The sequence below is a fragment of the Sciurus carolinensis genome, chromosome 11 (assembly GCF_902686445.1).
Source record: "Sciurus carolinensis chromosome 11, mSciCar1.2, whole genome shotgun sequence".
In the NCBI taxonomy this organism is placed as follows: domain Eukaryota; kingdom Metazoa; phylum Chordata; class Mammalia; order Rodentia; family Sciuridae; genus Sciurus; species Sciurus carolinensis.
Window position 1 is genome coordinate 83805076 of NC_062223.1, and position 23407 is coordinate 83828482.

Consider the following 23407-nt stretch of genomic DNA (forward strand, 5'->3'; position numbering starts at 1 on the left):
ATGATAGTAGATTGCATTTTGACATGTCATAAATAAAATAGTATTAACTTCTCATTTTTCTGGTTGTACATGATTTAGAATCACAGCTGTTGTGTAATCATATATGTACATAGGGTAATAATGTCTCATTCATTCTACTACCCTTCCAAATCCAAACCCCCTCTCCTCCCTTCACTCCCCTCTGCCTAATTCAAACTATCTCTATTTTTCCCTAGCCCACCTCCCCACCTTATTGTAAATTGGCTTCTGCATATCAGAGAAAACATTCAGCCGTTCGTTCTCTGGCATTGGCTTATTTGACTTAGCCTGATATTCTCCAGCTCCAACCATTTACCTGCAAATGCCATAATTTCATTATTCTTTAACACTGAGTAATATTCCATTATGTATATATTCCACATTTTCTTTATCCATTCATCTTTTGAAGAGCATCTAGGATGGTTCCATAGTTTGGCTATTGTGAATTGACGTCACTGTGTCACTTTAGTATTCTGATTTTAAGTCCTTTGAATGTAAACCAAGAAGTGAGTGAGATAACTGAGTCAAATGGTGGTTCCATTCCAAATTTTCTGAGGCCTCTCCATACTACTTTCCATAATGGTTGCACCAATTTGCAGTCCCACCAGCAACGTATGAGTGTATCTTTTTCCCCACATCTTGCCAACATTTATTGTTGCTTGTATTCTTGATAATTGTTATTTTTTCTGGGGTGACATGATATCTTAGAGTAATTTTGGTTAGCATTTTTTTAATTGCTAGAGATGTAGAACACTTTTCATATTTTGCTTCTCAATTGTATATTTTCTGTGAGGTATCTGTTCAGTTCCTTTGCTTGTTTATTGATTGAGGGGTTTTTCTTTTTGTTTGTGTGTTTGTTTGTTTTTGGTGTTAAGCTTTTGGAGTTCTTTATATGTCCTGGAGATTAATACTCTATCTGAGGTCATTATTTGTATTCTTGATTCTTGCTATCCTAACTGTAACAAGATAGAATTTTAGAATTTCAGTATATTTTAATTTACATTTCCCTGATAGTTATAGATACTGAACATTTAAAATATAATTGTTGTACATTTTTGTTTCTTTTTTTGAGACATCTGTTCAGTTCATTTGCTCATTTATTGATTGGGTTATTTTTTAATATTTAGTGTTTTGAATTTCATATATATTTTGGATAATAGTCCTCTGTCAGAAGAGTAGCTGGAAAATATTTTTCCCATTCTCTCAGTTGTCTCTTCATTCTAGTAATTATTTCCTTTGATGTGCATATTTTTAATTTGATTCCTTTCAATTTATTGAGTTGTTCATTCTTTTATTTCCTGAGCTATAGGTGTCTTATTCTGGAAGTCTTTGCCTGCATCCAAATAGTGAAGTGTTTCCCCAAGTTTTCCTTCTAACTATTGCAAAGTTTCTGGTCTTTCACGGAGGTCTTTGTTTTATTTTCAGTTTACTTTTGTACAGGGTGAGAGATAAGGATTTGGTTTCATTCTTCTGTATGTGAATGTCCAGTTTTCTAACACAACTTGGTAAAGAGGCTATCTTTTCTCCAGCAAAAGTTTTGGCAACTTTTTACAGAATCAGTTGACTGTAGCTTTGTGAATTTGTCTTTGTCTTTCATTATATTTCATTGGTCTACATGTCTGTTTTTAAGCCAGTACTGTGATTTTAGTTACTATGGCTCTGTATTATAATTCGAAATCAGGTATTCTGATGCCTCTAGCAATTGCTTTTTTTGTTCAGGATTCATTGAGTTATTCTGTGTCTATTGCTCCTCCATATTCATCGTAAGATTTTTTTATAGTTATGTGAAGAACATCATTGGTATTTTGATGGTATTGCACTGAGTCTATAAGTCACTTTTCATAATATTTCCATTTTAAAAATATAATTCTGCCTATTCATGAATATGGAAGGTTTTTGATCTTCTAAATTTCTCTTCAATTTCTTTCTTCAAGTTACAATTTTTATCATAGGGGTCTTTTACCTCGTTGGTTAGGTTTATTCCTAGTTATTTTATTTTTTGAGGCTACTGTGGATGGTATTGTTTCCCTGATTTCTTTCTCAGTGAATTCATTGTAGGTATATAGAAAAGCTGAAGGTTTTTGTATGCTAATTTTATATCCTGCTACTTTCACTGAATTTATCAACTCTAGAATTCTTCTGGTGGAACTTTAAGTGTCTTATAACTATAGGATCATATCATCTGCAAATAGAGATAATTTGACTTCTTACTTTACTCTTTGTATCATTTTTTTTTCCTTGCCTACCTGTGCTGGTTAAAATTTGTAGTAACATATCGAATAAAAGTGGTGAGAATGGATATTGTCTTGCTCTTGATTTTAGAGGAAATGCTTTCAGTTTTTCTACTCGGTTTGAAGTTGGCTTTGTTTCTGACATTATAGCCACTATATTGTTGAGTCAAATTTCTTATAATCCTAATTTATTCCTTTTTTTCTTATCACAAACAGGTATTGAATTTCAATGAAGGCTTTTTCTGCATCTATTGAGATAATCATGTGATTTTTTTCTCTCAGTTAATCTTGACCTAAACCGTAAAAGATAGAGAAGAAAAAAAAAATGATTAGTTTTTTTAAAAATTACTATACTGTGACTGAAATGTTATTGTAAATGACATAATTTAATTCTTCCTTATGGCTGAATGCAACTTCATTGTTTATCTATAGAGAGAGATATTCATATCTATACCTATACCTATACCTATACCATATTTTCTTTATTCATTCATCTATTGACATGAGCCTAGGTTAATTCCACATTTTGTCTCTTGTGAATAGTGGCACAATAAGCATATGTATGCAGATATCTCATTCTTATGCTGACTTCATTTCTTTTGTATATATACCTAGAAGTAGTGTAGTTGTATCACATAACATATCTAATTTTAGTATGGTGAGGAACCCCCATAATGTTTTCTATAATGGCTATATTTATTTGCATCCCCACCATCAGTGTATAAGGGTTCCCTTTTCTGCACAAGTTAACCTTCATTTGTAGTTTTTTGATAATAGCCATTCTACATAGGGTGGGATTGAACCTCATTATAGACTTAATTTGCATTTCCTTAGTAACTTAAAAATAGAGCATTTTAATATATTTATTGGTCATTTTACTTCAGATTTGTAAAGTGTCTATTTGAATAGTTTACCCATTTATTGGTGTTAAGTTTTTTGAGTTACTTGTGTATGCTGGATATTAATCTTCTGTCAGATAAATAGCTAGTTAAGATTTTGTCCTATTACAAAACTAACAATTTCAAAGAGATTTACAATGAAAATTACAAAGGATCAAAGGTAAAAAATTGAAGGAGACACTATAGGGTAGAAAGAACTCTCATGTTCATGGACAGGCAGAATTAATATTGCTAAAATGGATATGCCACCCAAATGATCTACAGATTGAAAGCAATCCCTGTGGAAAAAAAATGACATTTTTCACAGAACTAGAAAAAGCAATTTTAAAACTCACATGGAAACACAGAGGACATCATAAGTCAAAGAAATCCTGACTAAAGAGTAATGTTGGAGGCATCACAATACCTGATTTCAAAACATACAGAGTCATAGTAAGAAACAGCATGATATTAGCATAAAAACAAACCCATAAATTAGAAACAGGAGACCCAGAAACAAATCTATGTATCTCCAGCCAAGTGACCCTTGATGAAGTTGCCAAAATATATACTAGAGAAAGAACAGCCTCTTCAACAAATGGTGCTAGGAAAACCTGATATTTACATGATAAAATTGAAACTAGAGCCCCATCTCTCACCCTGTTTAATAAACTTAAAATGCATCAAAGGCCTTAATTAAGACCTGAAGTTTTGAAACTACTAGAATTAAACAGGAGAGAGGCTTCAAGATACTTGCATAAGCAATGATATCCTGGATAGGAGTCCACGAGAAACAAAAGCAAGAACTGACAAATGGATGACCTCAAACTAAAAGACTTCTGCACTGTAAAAAGGAAACAATCAACACAGTAAAGAGAAAAACTACAGACTGGAAACCATTTCCTTTTTAAGACTGTATTAAGCCCCACTCCTGTTGGTAAATGATGTAACTGCTGAAAGATATTAAAGAGTTTAGAGATAAATGGATGGTGTATTGGGCCACAACACTAAAGAATGTTTCCCTTTAGCATGATATTTACCTGCAGAAGTGATAGATTCTTCCTTTTTCACAGAATAAAGTTAGAGCATTTATAAATAAAGTTAGAAATTTAAAACTTGTCCTTTTCTGAAATGAAAACACTTAGAACACACTTCTTAAATTAGATGCTAAGAAACTTAGCTTCATTGAGCCACTGTGCCAACAATGATCACGGCAATGTCATATTGATTATATTTGAGTTCATATATAAATATCTAGGCTCTATCTATCTATCCTAGATATATTTGTAAGTTGTGCTCATGTCACTTTGTCAATGAAGTACTGTGTTCAAAAATGTTTTCATCTACATTAAGCTCACAATAGATTTTTCCTCCACCTGCCACCATGTTAACTGAAAAAAAAAATAATATGTACTTGACTAATACTAGGATGCACATTGAATCTAGAATTTAATTGAATGCACATTGAGGCTGTGCCTTAGCCGAGACTCTAAGCTGTTGGACCATTCTAAGGAACCAGTAAATCATTATTGTACATGTCCATATACCACTCCTACTAAAAGGGCTCCTTTTTTGTTTTGCTTTTTTGTTTCTGTTTTGTCACTTTTCTAGATTCTCTTCTAACGTTGGGTTTACTCTAGATTCTTTCCATAGTTATAAAGTGTTTAATGGAACTAAAATTTGAAGAAAAACAACATAAATGAGCAATAAAGGGAGAAAAGGGCATTTCAAGCTCTAAAAGAAAAATAATCCTGTGTAAGGATATTTATATTTATAATTATATTCCCAGAATAAATTTTTCTGGGCATATACTAATTGTTCACAGTAACTGAAATGAAGTGTCAAAAGGACTTGTGACTGAGACAAAGTAAGGAACCAATTATAGGGTGGATTTTTTATGCTAAGCTGAAACACCTATAGAATGCTTTCAAATAAATGAGAAGCATGATCTAATTTGTATTTAGGAAAATTTCTCTGACATTCTTAGTTACAATGATAAAGGAAATTTTAGTAGTTTGGTCTTTGTATCTGAAACTAAACAAAATTTTATATCCCTATCAATTGGCTTAGAACTGTTAGCATCTATAAATTTCCCAGTGGAAAAATAAATGCTAATAAAACTTGACTTTCCACCTTCCAGCAATACCTAGTTTGAAATTTGAGAAACTTGTCATGTTATAAAATTGAAATGATTTTTCACTATATATGTTTGCTTTAGGCATTTCATCATTAGTCAGTGTTCTTGTCTTTGAACACACATGTCTTATTAGCCTGACCTATAGCACTTATTTTGTGGTTACTCTAGTGCCACTATAAATTAACAAAATGTTATTGCCAGTGGCATGAATTCCATATTCAGAAGAGCAAATGGAAGACAATTGATGACTTTTCTGAGGATAAGATTTTCCAAGTTTCTTTTGTTATGTGACTACTCATAATCTTAAAATATAAATATCAAAGAAAAACCACAATTCCTTTAATATTCATATATTATTCACATCTCAAAGAAGGCAGTCAAAACTCATTAACCAAGGGACACTGAGTTTCCCCCAAAGAATTTGGGATCACAAATGAAGAAAATTTTATTGTAATCATGATAACATCAGCCCCAATGTTTTAGACACCTACCCTGTTACTGGCATTCTGATACAAAATTTATTGATTTCATTGAATGTAATACTTCAAATAGCTCTATATGGCAGACACTATCTGTTTAATTGTGAGGAAACTCAAACTCAAGGAATATTAATATATAGTTATCGCAGAACCAAGAGTTGGAAGTTAGTGGCTATAATTCCTAAATCTATGTTCTTTTCGTTGTATTTCAGATGAAAGATGATGGTACCAAAACCTAGAAATAGATGAGCCAGATAAAGGAGAGGGGACACTTAGGGAGTAAGTCTAGAGGAAGTACCAAGGCAAAGTAACCATCTGAGAGAACACTGATGGAGCATGATTTTCTTTGAGGCAATGTAAACAGGTGGTATGTTTGAAACCATCAGGCTGAGTTTGGCAAAGGTCCACCTCTAAGAAGAAGAGATACAGGGAAATGTAAAAAGAACCAAATAGTTTGGAAATTACTTAAAATGCTGGGGTCCAAGAGAAGCAGAAAGACTGAAATCTAGATAGGAGAAATGAAGAGAAAAGAGACCTGGTGTGCATTACAATCTGTAACCATGGTGACAGTCAGTAATGAGCAAGAATTTCTAAGAAGGCAGTTTTCATTTTGAAGATGTGGATTCAAAATCTGGTTGTGTTGTTTACCAGCTTCAGTTAACAAGGTTGAGCCTCAGTTTATGGATAACAAAATGTAGTACCTCCATAAATTCTAGGGCTGTTTTCAAGAAAGGAGATAAGCTTATAAATTTGTTGATCATGGGATCTGGCAATGAACATGGACGGAAAGTATAGCAGTTACCTTATTTTAGAGAATAAGATGCAATTCACCTGATCAAAAGTGTTGGAAATGCACAATCCACTTGGAAATAATGCATTTTCCTTTATGTTGGAACCGGCCAATTTTTTCCTATTTTTTATTTTTTTAATGTTTTTAATTATTTTTTTTTATTTTTACAGTCTGCATTTTGATTCACTGTACACAAATGCAGTACAACTTTTCATTTCTATGGTTGTACACAATGTAGATTCACACCATTCATGTAATCATACTGCACATAGACTAATGTCTGTCTCAGTTCACTATCTTTCCTTCCTCCACCCCTTCCAACCCATTCCCCTCTACGCAATCCAAAGTTCCTCCATTCAGTACTGGCCAATTTTTTTAAAATAAAAATTACTTTGAATGTGTTTTACATCATTACAGGCATGTAGAACTGTCATTTATTTTTCATAATTAACATAGTGGATTTATTATATTTGCACAGCTGATTTCTCATATTGTCTTATGCAGCATTTCTGACCCAGGCATGGCCTCCTTACATCTCTGGTGTAGTTTTCAGCACTTTACAAATGTTTTTCTAGGTATTTCTAGCTTGCTTCCAATAAACGATTTTTATATTCTTATCTTTGTTAATTTGTATTTATCTCATTTTTTAATTTAAAATTATCTCTTTATCAAATGTTTTTAATAAATATGATTACAATTTCCTTGATGTAGCTTTCTTCATGTTACTTGGGCTTGTTTATTGATTCTTGTTTGACTTATAGGCTTATAGTATTTCACCAATTTCAGAAAATGTCAGCTATTATTTTTTAAATATTTTTCTACATTAGATTTTCTAAATTCACTAATATTGCATGCTTGTGGTTATCCCACATATCACTGATACTTTGTTTTCTTTTCCAGCCTATCTTTTCTCTATTTCATTTTGAATAGTCCATGTCTCCATTTTTACTGTTCTTTTATTCTTCTGTATCTAATCTGGTATTGACCTTACCTAATTTATTTTTCATGTGTTTTTCATGATAAAGATTTGGAAGATGGGGTAGATAAGGAACAGAATGTTGAAATCATATCATTTGGAGAAAGGATATAAGCAGGAGTTTTAAAACAGTAAAAAAGTACGAGCAAAAATTATAAGGAAAATAGGACAGTTAAAAATAAAAAAGCAAAGTGACAAAAGTTCATCTAAATATACCAGTATAATAATAACCATAACTGTTATGCTCAGTTGAAAGTCAGATAAATTTAGAGTAATAAGCAGCTCTGTTATAGAAAGTGGATACATCTATATTATAAGAACACAAATAAAACAAATGTCAAAGGATGAAAAATATATCAAGCAAACAATAATCAAAAATAAACTGATGTTTTATCAAATATAAAGCAAAACTCATTTGAAGAGAAGGTCACTAGCCAAATAAATCACATAACTCACAAAGATGAAGCACTAACTAAAGCATATAATCAAATAATAAAATAGAATAAAAATAAATAAAGCTTATCATCCTGAGATGATTTTAGTAAACATCTTCTGTGTGTACATAAACCAAGATTACATACATGACAGAATTTATTAGGTTTGATTAATATCATTAAGACATTTGATCACATAAATATTTAAAAGAAGTTTTTTAAAACACATATACAGAATATATATTTTATGGTCTATAAATATATATTAGAGACTGTGCATAAGTAAGCATATATGTTATAAGCTACCTCAAAATAAAAGGAAAATTTAGAGTACTAAATAATATGAGTGTTAAAAACTTGCCAAAATATTCAATAGGGTAAAATAATAAAGACATTTTGAAGATATTAATAAAAGAAAATATTCTTAGGTTTGATATTACAGATAACTGTAATTTTGACTTAGAGTCAGTCTCTTTTTGTGTGTGTGCATATATATATGTCTCTATGTGAATGACTTTGGCTTGACAACAAACTTTTATAATATATTTGATTGCCTCTCATGTGTTTATTTCTTGCAATGTCTCCTGGATTTGTTTCTGACCTTATTTCAACACTGTGTTCAGTATTGTTTTTAGTGTGTGCAATTGAGGGACAAAAACTCCTTAGGTATTTTTCTTATGAGAATAATGTTATTTAACTTTAAAATTATAGTGGTAATTATACTTTTTAATAAATTCTAGGGAAAATATTTTTCATTAAATGATTATCTTCTTGTCTTTTCCCACCTAGCACTGTTTTTGAGAAGGTAATGTCAGTATGATACCTTTTATGATAGTGAAGTTTTCTCTTTTTGCAAGATTTTCAAATATCATTTTTCACTTTGGTGCTTTTAAATAGCACTAATGTTTGCAACGTGAGCTTTTTTATTAACTCTTCCTTTAGGAATTTGCAAGATTTTCAACTGAGGTCACTCATCTTTCTTCAGTTTTTGGACATATATCTTTACTAATTCTTTGAATATTTCTTTTTCTTTTTCTCTTTCTTTAAAACTTATTTTCCTTGCTATGCTTTCTGTATTTTATATCCTTAAATTCCTTTAATATTTTCTAGTTATAGTATAATTATAGTTATAATTATAGTTATTCTTTAGTTCTAATTCTATTTCTAGTTCTAATTCTTCCCAGCTATTGGGGGAAGAATTTCTCAAAATAAACCCGCAATTTAGTATTTTATGTTAACTCTATCCATTTTATATTGTTGATGTTGTCATCTTTAAACAACAACAACAAAAAACTCTGTAATTAATCTCTAATATTTTCACTTGTTTCCTACAATAATTTATTTTGTTTTTTATTAACAATATAGTTTCTCATATTTTAAGGGCACTTATTATGCTTATTGAAATCTTGGTGTTTCTGTTCATATAGTACTCAATCAAATGGTGTGTCATCCAATTATTGCTTTGTTCAGTTGAGATAGCTGATGCTATGATAGTACCTCGTGTTTTGGTTTGTGAGATCATAGTTTGTGTTCATTATTACACAGGGTCATGGGAGGTTAGAACTTGCTCTGCATTTAACTTGGATAAGTTCAATGAAAGGGAGCAAGATTGATCCTGTGGTGGGAAATTACAGGCCCAACGAAAGAATAGCATTACATTAGCAAGTGACTCTGGTTATGGCTTCACCGTTGGCATGAGACTTATAAGTACCACTACAAAGATGCTAATTCACTGGAATGTAATTCAACAGGCCTAGATATTTGGAGGAATGAAGGTAAAAGAATGAATGTGGAGGACTCTTCAACATTTCCACCACCCTTATGTTCCTAGTTATTCATCCCAAAGGACCTTTTCACTGCACCCTTCTTATCTTTGTGCACATGAGATCTTAGCTCTGAGGGAGACAGATAATGATAGTTCAAAGATAATACAGAGGAATAGAAAAGAAGTGGGGCCCAACAGTTCTTAACCAGTAAATTCTTGTCTCAGGATGTAGCCATCCCTCACCACTCTGCAAACACACAAGTTCAAACAGATTTCTGTCTTGCCAGTGGTCTCTCAGGCTTATTTTGCTTCTACTACTGTTGCTATTGGCAATATTTTTTGATTCCCTGTTTCCATCTATCATTTCTCCTAAGATTGATCATAGGGAGGGAAGCCTATAGCCTATATTAAATTTGACTGCGCAGGCACCTCTGAGAAATTACTTGTTATAACTGCATCCTTAGCATTTTGCACTGTGACTGGGTCACAGGGAGTAATATATAGTAAAATATATCACATAATGACTATTTGGTGCAGCCCCTGAGCTTCATGAAAGTAATGAATCTCATATTAAATATGAGGCAACTCAGGTCTCAATGACTAAAAAATAAAGTCTAAAGACTTCACAGGTGAAGTTTATACTTCACAACCAAAGCTAGTGAATAATTATATACATAATACCTGCTATGGTTTGATTGTGGTTTCTTGGTCCTCAGGTGGAGTTAGGAGATGGTGTGGAATCTTAAACAGATGGGGGCCCGTGGTTGATGCCCTAAGAAGGACCTGAGTAATTCTCATGGGAACCCAAGTAGGTCTTTCAACGATTATGTTACAAAAGCAAGGTGGATCCTTCCCTGTCTGTCCCTCTGACTTCCTGTCGCTTAGGGACCCCTTGCATTTGTGCTCCCATCTTGATGCCACCACCATGAAAAAGTCCTCACTAGAGCTGAAATGATGCTGGCACCCTGCCTTTGAACCCCCAAAACTGAAGAGTTAAATAAACTTCTTCCACTTACAAATTGCCCAGCCTTGGGTATTTTGTTGCAGTAACAGGTAATGGATGAATTTACTACCTCATTCTCTTTACTGCCACTCTAGGCTATATTTTGCTCCAACTGGAGATTAAAATGAGAAGCAAGAGAACCAAGACCCAGATTCCCTGCCTGATGTTTCTGTGCTTTTCTACCTTGTTGGAGACACAGCTTTAGACCTCTAAATTTTGGTCATAACATCAGTGTTATTGCCTCAAATGACAAAACTTGTAATATTAGTTTTCAAATTCAATTATTTTCATTTATCAACCACCCATTAATATAGAAATAAAAGGCACAACCAATGTGCATAATTATCGTTATTTTATATCATCTTTTAAAATGCATAAAGGAAGCAAGGATTCTTCTGAAAAACCAGTTTTTGTCATACGTATGCCCTGTTTATCATAATGACAGGTTGTAAGATATTTTAAAGGGAGTAATAATGAATTGAAAAACAAGTCTGCAAACCATAACTTGTATGGAAATAAATTAAGAAGCCCTAACTGCCAGCTATGAAACCCAATTGAGGAGCAAGTATCCCTGGAACAAAAATCACAACTCTTAGAAACCATTAACACTGATGCAGTAATAAATCTGTCCCATAAAAACCAGGAAATAGGTAACACGCATTCAAAAAGGACAACTTTGTGAAAGTGAATGCTAAGGATATTTAAAATAAACACTGGGAAGGAAAGTAATATATTTCCCTGTCCCGCTAAAGATAGAAGACAAACTGAGTTAGCTTTTATCAAACAACATAAATGAATGTTTCATTCCATACATTGTAACACTGGCATAGGCTCTACCTGAAAGGCTTACATCTCTGCTAGGTATTCAAGAATAAGGATATCTTTTGTGATAAGAGTGAACCCAAACAACAGTATTTCTGGGTTTGGGGAATAGGGTGTTCAGGAGGGTGTTCGGTAAATGGAGAACAAAGTTTGTCTCCATGGACTAGAATGCCATCATGAACTCTTTCATGAACTTTTTTTTTTTTTTTTTTTGGTGTCAGGGGAGGGTACCAGGGATTGAACTCAGGGGCACTCAACCACTAAACCACATCCCCAGACCTATTTTGTATTTTATTCATAGACAGTGTCTCACTGAGTTGCTTAGTGTCTCGTGTTCCCTGAGGCTGGTTTTGAACTCATGATCCTCCTGCGCCAGTCTCCTGAGCCAGTCTCCTGAGCCACTGGGATTACAGGCGTGTACATTGGGCTCATCATGAACTCAATATGAAGACTGGAGTTAAATGAGGCAAGATCAAATACAGGCATTGAAATCATATGCATTTTGTTGTACACTTTATAAAAAAAAAAAAAAAAAAAAAAAAAACCACATGTCTTTGGTGTCAATTTCCATGAGTTCCGGCAATTGTAATATATCCACACAACTACCATCCAGGAAGATACAGGACTTTCACATCACTGTGAAGTAATTGCTTGTGTCCCTTAAGTCAATTCTCTCCCACAGGCTGACTTGTTCTAATTTAAATCAGATAGATTAGTTTTGTCATCCATAAGTCTCATAACAATAGAATGACTCAGACTTCTGCTTGCAGGCAACAAATAAGATTAGGCCTACCTTCTCACTTAAAACCACTAAAAAAAAAACTTAAAAAAATCAGGTAAAATACATGGGGAAAAATTTAGGATATTGAACTTGAGTCAAGAAGATGAGTGATTCTCTATGCTGTAATTTCTAATGTAATGTGATTTTGGAGTCTTTCTCTCAAGAGTGGTCGTATACCAAGCTAGCCTCTCTTCAGGAGAGCCCTGATTGGTGGAGGAGTGTGTTATATTTAGGTATTTAAAGGTGGGACACAGAGAGTGAAACTAAAATTCATACTAAAAAAGAAATTTATCACTGCCAGAGACGGCAGGTGTGCCAGCAGGTGGCCAGTGTAATGTTCAGAGGTGCAGTAGGGAGCTCCTCGAGCAGATGGGGCTGAGAGAAGGGAACAGAGGGTCTGTGTGTCTCTGGTAAGATCCCTGGTGTTACTCTTGGGGTTTGTCTCATGGGCTGTGCATTAGTGAGTTTAAACACATATAAAGAGAATATATTTACCTGATTTGCATATTTAACATGAAGTCTTACCCTGAACAACAGCCACGGGACGTGCTGAGTTTGGGGTGAGATGGGGCACAGGCAGTTATACAGTAAACAACCACACAAGGAGAGGAGGATTTGACTAAGCTGAAGATAGTGGTGGGTTTCACAAAACATGCCAAACTTGTTGGAGTTGAAGAAGCAACCATATTAAACCAGTTTATGACACCTAAGAAATAGAAACAAGGTGAACCTACACTTCCTTCTGCTTAATTTCCAGATGGCAGCATTGAAATGGAGAATCCATATTAATTGAGGAAAGGACACAGGGCTGAGTCCAGACAGATGGTGGTCAGAGTTTGCTGAACAGAGTACCAGATAGGAAAGTGCTGCACAGAAATAGGATTTGGAAATCCATATGCAACAGAATGAAACTAAACCTATATCTCTCACCATGCATGAAACTAAACTCAAAATGGATTAAGGACCGTGGAATCAGACCAGAGACCCTGCAGATTATAGAAGAAAAAGTAGGTCCAGATCTTCAACATGTCGGCTTAGGACCAGACTTCCTCAACAGGACTCCCATAGCACAAGAAATAAAAACAAGAATCAACAACTGGGTTAGATTCAAACTAAAAAGCTTTCTCTCAGCAAAGGAAACTATCAGCAATGCGAAGAAAGAGCCTACAGAGTGGGAGAAAATCTTTGCCAATCATACTTCAGATAGAGCACTAATCTCCAGAATCTATAAAGAACTCAAAAAACTCTACACCAAGAATGCAAATAATCCAATCTACAAATGGGCTAAGGAAATGAATAGACACTTCACAGAAGAAGATCTACAAGCAATCAACAAACATATGGAAAAATGTTCAACATCTCTAGTAATAAGAGAAATGCAAATCAAAACCACCCTAAGATTCCATCTCACCCCAATTAGAATGGCGACTATCAAGAATACAAGCAACAGTAGGTGTTGGAGAGGATGTGGGGAAAAAGGTACAGTCATACATTGCTGGTTGGTTTGCAAATTAGTGCAGCCACTCTGGAAAGCAGTGTGGAGATTCCTTAGAAAACTTGGAATGGAACCACCATTTGACCCAGCTATCCCACTCCTTGGCCTATAACCAAAGGACTTCAAATCAGCATACTACAGAGATACAGCCACATCAATGTTCATAGCTGCTGAATTCACAATAGCCAGACTGTGGAACCAACCTAGATGTCCTTCAATTGATGAATGGATAAAGAAACAGTGGTATATATATACAATGGAATATTACTCAGCCATAAAGAATGAAAAAATTATGGCATTTGCAGGCAAATGGATGAAATTGGAGAATATCATGCTAAGTGAGATAAGCCAATCTCAAAAAACCAAAGGACGAATGATATTGCTAATAAGTGGATGATGACACATAATGGGGTGTGGGAGGGGTTAGTGTTAGGGTTAGAGTTAGGGTTAGGGAGGGGGGCAAGAATGGATGAAGGAAGGACCGTATAGAGGGAAAAGAGGAGTGGGAGGGGTGGGGGGAAGGGAAAAAATAACAGAATGAATCAGACAACATTACCCTATGTAAATGTATGATTACACAAATGGTATGCCTTTATGCCATGTACAAACAGAGAAACAACATGTATCCCATTTGTTTACAATTAAAAAAAATAAAAAATAAATAAATAAAAGAAATAGGATTTGGGAAGATCACGGTGACGTACACCCATAATCCCAGGGACTCAGGAGACTGAGGCAAGAGGGTGGCAAGTTCAAGGTCAGCCTAGGTAACTTAGTGAGAGCCCATCACAAAGTAAAAAATAAAAGGCTTGAGGATGTAGCTCAGTCATATTGCACTCCTGGATTCAATCACCAGTTCTCCCGTGCCCTCCCAAAAAATAGGATTTTGGAAATCTACACAGGCATCCTCTAAGTATTCATCCAAGTAGTGATCAGAATATATGTGTCAAAATGAATGTCTAGGAAACATTATAAATAATCATAAGGACGAGCACCTAGCAGTCGCACAGAGCCAAGAATATTGTCATCTATCAGCCAGACTGGAAAAACATGCAACTTATAAGACATTGTGTAGAGAACTCCAGAAATTTTTCAGTAACAGGAAATAGTCATGCCTAGACTAATTATTGCTCTTGTCCCATATAATAAATTATAAAAACAAGATTAGAAGGACTAAATGTTTTCCAAGTAACTTAACTGTATCCCATGAAAAAATATTTAAAAATTATATGATAAAAAATGCAGCATGCATTAAATATTGTAAAATCTGTAATGCCTGGCATAAAAAATTATCAGGCATTCAAAAGAACAGAGAACTATGTTTCCAAATTATGAGAAAAAAATCAAAATCCACAAGAACTAACAGAGATGTTAGAAATTTAATGTAATAAGATAACCCCCAAAAAACAAAGGTCAAATGTTTTTGCTGATATGTGGAAGCTAAATCACAATAAAGGGGACAAAGGAAAAGGGAAGTTCAGTAGATTAGACAAAGGGGAAAGAAGGGAAGGAAGTGGGGGATAGGAATCGGAAAGATAGTAGAAGGAATCTAACATATTTTCCTATGTACGTATGAGAAAACACCTAAATGAATCCCACCATCAAGCGCACACACAAGAGTGGGGTCCTAATTAGAATAGGATATATTCCATGCTTTTATAATCATATCATGATGGATTGTGCTGACATGTATAACTAAAAGGAACCAATAAAAATTCTTAAAAATTAAAAAAAGAAATTGAATGTAAAAGAGTAATGTATTGTTATTTTCAATATGCTTAAAAAGGTATAATATATTTTACATGTAGAGATATGAAATATATAAAAACTACAATTGACCGGGAAAATACATTACTTTGAATAAATGGCAAATTAGACATCACAGAATAAATATTTGCAGATCCGAGGACACAAAAACAAACTGAAAGAGATTTTTAAAGATTCTGTCTTTTAACTCTCTTTGTGTGTGAATGCTTCCTTTATAGAATTTTTGCTATTACTGTATACCTTCAAATAATAGACAATTTAACAAAAAAAGCAGAATTTTAATACAAATTAATTCATTGAACACCTACCCACACTTTGTTTCTTTTGTTTTCAATTTTCTTTCTACATATTCTTTAAAAATATCATTGTTAATTTGTCTTAAGCAGCCAATATTTTACAATTAAATCTTATAAGAAAATTATATAAAAATAGTTATGACATTAAAAAAATGCTTCCTTATTTAAACCCACATATTTACCATTTCTAGTTCTCTTCCCTTCTGCATACCTGAGGTTCAATCTGGCATTATTTTTTTTTTTTTTTTGCCTATGCAATTTCTATAACTTATTGGTGTTTGTTTGTTTTGTTTTATGGTATGGGAGATTGAATTTAGTGACTTAACGCACGTTAGGCAAGTACTCTACTACTGAGCTACATCCCCAGGCCTTTCCTATTCAATTTCTTTGAAGTATCATAGATTTTTTTTTTCTGGAGATAAACTACTTCAACTCTTTAAAAAATATAACAATTTGGGTTTTTTAAAAAATATTACAATGTAGCTCAGTGGTAGAGTGCTTGCCTAGCATGAGTAAGGCACTGGATTTGATCCTCAGCACCAAATAAAACATAAATAAATAAACAAACAAATAATAAATAAAAGTAGCATATCCATCTATAACTGAAAATATAAAAAAATAGCAATGCCCTTGTTTCATCATAATTTAAAAAAATGAATATTTATAAATTTTCCAATCTGTTTTTAAGGGTTCATAAGTATCACAAAAATCATAGTACAAAATAATGTTTTCAGTCTTTACTCACATTTACCCTTGTTAAAATTTTCCTCCAATTATTCTATCACTTGCTATTTGTCATCTATTTACCTACCTATGTTTATTTTTTATGAGCCACAAACTGAGTTGCATACATCATAGTCCTTTATCCCTATATACTTCTCTTTTCATTTCCAAATAAAGGAATGTTGTAACATAACCATATTGCAGTTGTCAGTTGTAGCAAATTTAACTTTGATTCAATACTATTATGTCAAGTATGATGATTATTTTAATTGAACCAGTAATGTTCTTAATAATATTTTCTCACTCTAGTACAGATTACAGTACAGGTGGGCCATTAAATTTAATGGACATGTGTCTTTAGCTTCCTTTAATCTGGAATAGTTGCACAGTTTTTCTGTTGTAATATTGACTGTAATAGATAGACAGCCCCTCCCCACAGAATTCCATGCTTTAATCTCTGGACTATTGTAAATATGTTATATGGCAAAAAGGAATTCTACAGATGTGATTAAGAGTAAAGACCTTTCCTTAGCAATGTTAACCTGGTTTGCTAAAGCAGGTCCAATCTAATCCCTTGTAATCCCTCAAAAACAGAACTCTCTGTGGCAGGAGTGAGGGGGTACAGCAGAAGTGAGACATTTGAGGTCTGAGAGGACTAGAAATGCTACTGTTGGAGGCGGGGCACATGAAAGCAGGAGAAGGAATGTGGGTCACCTCTGGAAGCACAGACTGCCCCTAGCAGATAAACAGCAAGTAACAGTTCTGTCTTGTTCTCAAGGAACTGATTATGGGCAGCACTCTCTCTAGTACTTTCTTCTTTCTACTTGGATCTGGAGGTCTCTGGAGAGTGGTTTTAAGTTCTAACCCTGCCCTGACTGGGCACCAGGGGAGGAGATCATGGGTGTTGGCACCTGCCTCTCACAGGATCCTTTTTAATCCTGGTAAATAGTCTGCAGCCACAGGGTCTGCCCTGTCTGACTGTTACCAGGTGTTATCACAGGAAACTTGTTCATGTGAGGAAGCCCATTGATACTCATAAACATCTTGTGGCTGTTGTATGATCTGTTCCCCATTTGTTTCTATCAAGAGAGCCACTCTCCAGGAACAGCCTGACCAGGCTGTTATGTCAGTTAGGTGAAACGCAGAGCAGGTGACACAGAAAACACATATAAAATAACAGTAGCATTTTATTCCTCACAGAGAACAGTGGTGTCCACAAGAGCCCATGAGACAGTAGAGTGCCCTAATATCAGAAGAGGAGAGAGTGACAGTGGGGACACACTCTTATTAAGGTCCCTGAGTGTTACCCCAAGGGTCACCCTCAGAATCATGGGATGTGGGATGTTGAGTTTAAAAACACAAAGAAGGGAAACATGGAACATAGTTTTGGTGTTAAGCATTAGGTTTTGTCATGGTCAGCAACTGTGAGATGTGTTGGAATTGGGGTCAGTGCGATGATGCATAGGAGAGCTATACTACAGGAGATGATCGGTTTAGCTAAGCCAAAGATGGCAGGTATGAGTAGGTGTCTAGTAGCTTACATTAGGTCAGAAATGGGTCCAAGGCAGCGACCTCATTAAACAAGTTCATGAGAAACCTAACAAACCTGAAAGTAGATTCATCTCCAGAACCTCCATAAACAAGCAAAACACTACTGTATCAAAGCTTTCTTTGGATCTTGTCAGACTAAGCAAAACACCCACCTGAGTTGTGTTGTATCCATATGTCCTACTAATAGAACTAGGAGATGGAGTCTTTGTTGCTTTAAAACCTTCATATTTTGGGTAATTTATATCACTAATTAAAAAACTTCTGTGTAATCCTAAGTCAAAAGAGTGAAGCAGGAGGCATCACAATAACAGACCTTATACTATACTACAGAGCCATAGTAACAAAAGCAACATGGTATTGGCACCAAAATAGACATGTTGACCAATAGTACAGAATAGAAGACACAGAGACAAACCCACATAAATACAGTTATCTCATAATAGACAAAGGTGCCAAAAACATACATGGGAGCAAAGATAGCCTCTTCAACAAATGGTGCTAGGAAAACTGGAAATCTGTATGTAGCAAAATGAGATTAAATCCCTATCTCTCACCGTGCACAAAACTCAACTCAAAGTAGACCAAGGACTTGGGCACTAGAACAGAGACCCTGTGCCTAATAGAAGAAAAAGTAGGCCCAAATCTCTATCATGCCAGCTGAGGAAATGACTTCCTTAAAAAGACCCCTAAAAAACAAGAAGCAAAGTCAAGAATCAATAAATGGGATGGAATCAGACTAAAAAACTTCTTCTCAGCAAAAGAAACAATCAATAACAAAAAGAGGGTGCCTACAGAATGGGAGAAAATCTTTACCATTGTACCTTAGATAGAAAATGTTCTGTCTCCAGGATATAGAAAGAACTCAAAAAGCTTAACACCAAAAAAAAAAAAAAAAAAAAAAAAACCAAATAAACCAAATAACCCAATCAAAAAATGGGGTAAGGAACTGAACAGATATTTAACAGAAGAAAAAAATAAAATTGATCAACAAATACATGAAAAAATATTGAAAACCCCAATCTAACTATTGTGAATTGAGTTGCTATAAACATTGATGTGGCTTTGATATTGTAGTATGCTAATTTTAAGTCCTTTGGGTATTAACTGAAGATTGGTATAACTGGATCAAATGATGGCTCCATTCCAAGTTTTCTGAGAATTCTCCACACTGCTTTCCAGAGTGGCTGCACCGATTTGCAACTCCACCAGCAATGTAAAAGTGTACCTTTTTCCCCACATCCACACCAACATCTATTATTGTTTGTGTTCTTGATAATAACCATTCTAATTGGAGTAATATGAAATCTTAGAGTTATTTTAATTTGCATTTCTTTAATTACTAGAGATGTTAAACACATTTTCATATATTTATTAATCACCTGTTTGTCTTCTTCTATAAAGTGTCCAGTTCCTTGGCCCATTTATTATTGGGTTCTTTGTATTTTTGGTGTAAAGTTTTGTAAGTTCTTTATAAATTTTGAAGTGTGTGTGGAAAAGATTTTATATTGTAACCCCCATCAATGTTTATAGCAGCTCAATTTACAATAGCTAGATTATGGAACCAACAGATGAATGGATAAAGAAACTGGTATATATACACAATGGAATATTATTCAGCTATAAAGAATAATAATATTGTGGCATTTACAGATCAATGAATCAATTAGAGAATATCATGCTAAGTGAAATAAGCCAATTCCAAAAAAATGAGGGCCTAATGTTTTCCCTGATAAGCGAATGATGATATGGGGTGGGGGATGAGAGAAGAATGGAAGAACTTTAGATTATGTAGAAGTAAATGAGAGGGAGGAGAGTAGAAAAAGGGGTGGAATGAGACAGACATCATTACCCTATGCACATGTATGATTACATGAATGGTATGAATCTACACCATGCACAACCATAGAAATGAAATGATATACCCCATTTGTGTACAATGAATCAAAATGCAGTCTGTAAAAATAAAAAAATGATAATTAAAAAAAAATATTGAACACCTCTAGCAATTAGATAAATGCAAATCAAATCTACACTGAGATTTCCTCTCACTCCAGTCAGAATGGCCACTATCAAGAATACAAGCTACAATAATGTTGGCGAGAATGTGGGGGAAAAGGCACGCTCATAAATTGCTGGTAGGACTCCAAATTGGTGCAACCACTCTGGAAAGCAGTATGGTGATTCCTCAGAAAACCTGGAATAGAACTACCATTTGATCTGTTTATGACACTCCTCAGTTTATACCCAAAGGACTTAAAATCAGCATACTACAGTGACACATTCACATCAATGTTGATAGCAGCTCAATTCACAATAGCTAAGCTATGGAACCAACATAGGTGTCCTTCAACAGAAACTGGATAAAGAAAATGTGGTGTATATACACAATGGAATATTACTCAGCCTTCAGAAGAATGGAATTATGGCATTTGCAGTTTAATGGATGGAGCTGGAGAAGATCATGCTAAGTGAAATAAGCCAATCCTGGAGAACCAAAGGCCAAATGTTTTCTTTGATAAGCAGATGCTAATTCACAGTAAGTAGGGGGGTCCTAAGAAAGAACAGAGGTACTTCGGATTATACAGAGGAGAGTGAAGGGAGTGGGGCAGGTATGGAAGTGGAAAGGACAGTGGAATGAATCGGATATTATTACCCTATCTGCATGTATGACTATATGACTGGTGTAATTCTACACCATGTACAACCAGAAGAATGAGACGTTATATTCCGTTTGTGTAGATGTGTCAAAATACATTCTACTGTCATGCATAACTAATTAGAACAAATAAAAATTTAAAAAAAAATTAAAACTACTGTGTTGAAATTGTGGAATAATAGGCTTCTTTTTTAAAAATTAGGCAGGCCTAATTTTCTTAACCTCTGTCATTCTTGGAATCAACTCTTTCTCTGAGAAGTTCTGGATTCTTTTAATGGGGAAAAATATTTTTTAAATCAAAATCTGGTTGTAGGGTGTTCAGTTTTCATTTTAAAGAATGTTTTCCAAAGATATTGATCTCTAAGTTGGCTTTTTGTTTTCTTCAGAACTTTAATAATTGAATTTTATCAATTTCTGTCTTCCATTGTTCCTAAGGAGAAGGCCACAATCATCGTCACCTGTATACATGGGTCTTTTTTCTGAATGCCTTTTACATCTGTTTTCTGTCTTTGTTTTCATCAATATGATGTGCTCTTACTATGTCTCATTTTTGTAATTACCCTGCTTTAGACATGAAATTTCTTGGAAATTCAAATTATTATATTTTCTTTGATTTGACTTATCTTGATTCCAAATATTTTCAATTTTTTCTCATATTCTAATTATCTTCCTGTTTTGGAGCTGTAATTGTATATATCACATTGTACAGAATTTGGATGTGTCCTTTTTCTTTCAAAACTCCTTTCTTTTTGTATTTAATGTGGCATACAATCTATAGTCCCATCTTCAATTTCACTGACATTTCATCTGTATTTTCAGTCTGTTTTTAATCCATCTATTTAGTTCTTAATATTCATAATCTTATTTTATTTCTAGAATTTCCTTTTTTTCTCTTTTGTTATTCAGTATCCATGTTTCTGCTAAAGTTCTCACATACCTTCCTGTGTGTTACCATCTTCTTTACTGCTAGATCCCCTAGGATTTTTGCAGTAGATTTTTTTGCAGATGTTTGGTTTAAACTCATTTAATCACTGCAATTGGATGTTCCCTGTTTCTATTCATGATTGTGGGTCATATATTACTGATTTTTTTATTTATTATTCACCTTAATTGTATCCTGAGTATTTTCAAAATAATTTGGTAGAGATTGAGGTAAAAAAAAAATTACCTATCTTCAGGAAAGAGTAGTCTGATTGTTAGTCTTCTAGTGTATAGGCTATTTTTTTTTTTTCTAATTAAGGCTGAGATGTTTGGGGCTTGTTGCAGATTTAGTTAGATTCCATTGCAAAAGTAGGGTTAGAAATTTCCTTTCTGGGAAGGATCTGCATTGATTTCAGATCCCAAATGCCTTGTATCTGATCCAAGGAAGAGCTCTCTTTGCTTTACAAGGTAGATGACATCTTCTAGTCCTTTCTCTGTCTCCCACATCCCCCTTCTCCAGACTTAACCCCAATTTTTATCTTCTTTCTTTTGCTGCCACTTCCCCACTTTCTGAGTAGACTGTAATTAATTTGGAGGAATTTCTCTCTGCTCTTCCCCCTAGCCCTAAGTCACGGGAAATCAAAGCCTGAATATCCAGGGGGATTAGGGTTTGGCTAACTCAGTCCTCTTTCTTCTCACACAATTACTCTGAGGTGAATAACTTAAGTTCCTAGAGATTTATTCTCCAATTTTCTACTCCTTCCCCAAATTTTTAGCTCCAATACCAAGTGAATTTTCTCTTTTTCTCCTCACTGATGTTTTTGGGATTTTATCCTTATCCCCAATAATTGGTCAGTATTGGTGAAACAAATCTTGAAGGGTAACTTAGTCTTTATCTGTGATTGTTTGGATGCTATCCTGTCATAACCATCCACACTCAGCTGTGAAAATGCAAGGTTGGATTCCCTTTACCCTCCCAAACAGATTCTTCTTCCTCCTTCCACTTTATTCAGAGATAAGAGCTGCCAAGGACCCAATATATGTTATGAAGGTTTTGTCTCTTCTCAAAGTTTAATTCATTAGTTTATGCAGATTCATTTCTTTCCTAATGTGTGGGGGAGAGACAAATAAAATAATAAACAATAATTTTATAGACTACCCAGCTTGTTTAGTCTGTTAGGGGAAATTATGGTTTCTTATGATTTTCAATATTTATTCAGGGAGTTAAATGCTTCTGGAATTAAAAAAAATAGCATATGCCAACACTTATATCATTAATTCTCACAAGGCTACCTTAATGCTGATATTATCATTTGCACTATTTTGCAGACATGGAAACTGAGGGCTTATAGGTGTAAACAACTTGATCAATTTTGCAAGCCAGTTAGATCAAGATCTCCATGTTGCAACAGGTATAGCCAGTTTAAAAGAAAACTCAGATTTATGCTGAAAGCTAGAGAATCTCATCATAAATTATGAAATTTGCATCTCAGTGAGAATCCATATATAGCATAAAGATTATTTTGTGAAGACAGCATTTAGATTACATTTCTAAAGTGACATCCATCTCTCTCCAAAAAATATTTCACAATTTTAAACTTCAGGAACCTATTTTGAGAGAAATATATATCTGATTATATGTTAACAGTCACAACATGCCAAGTTCCTTCTGTGTACCAGATAT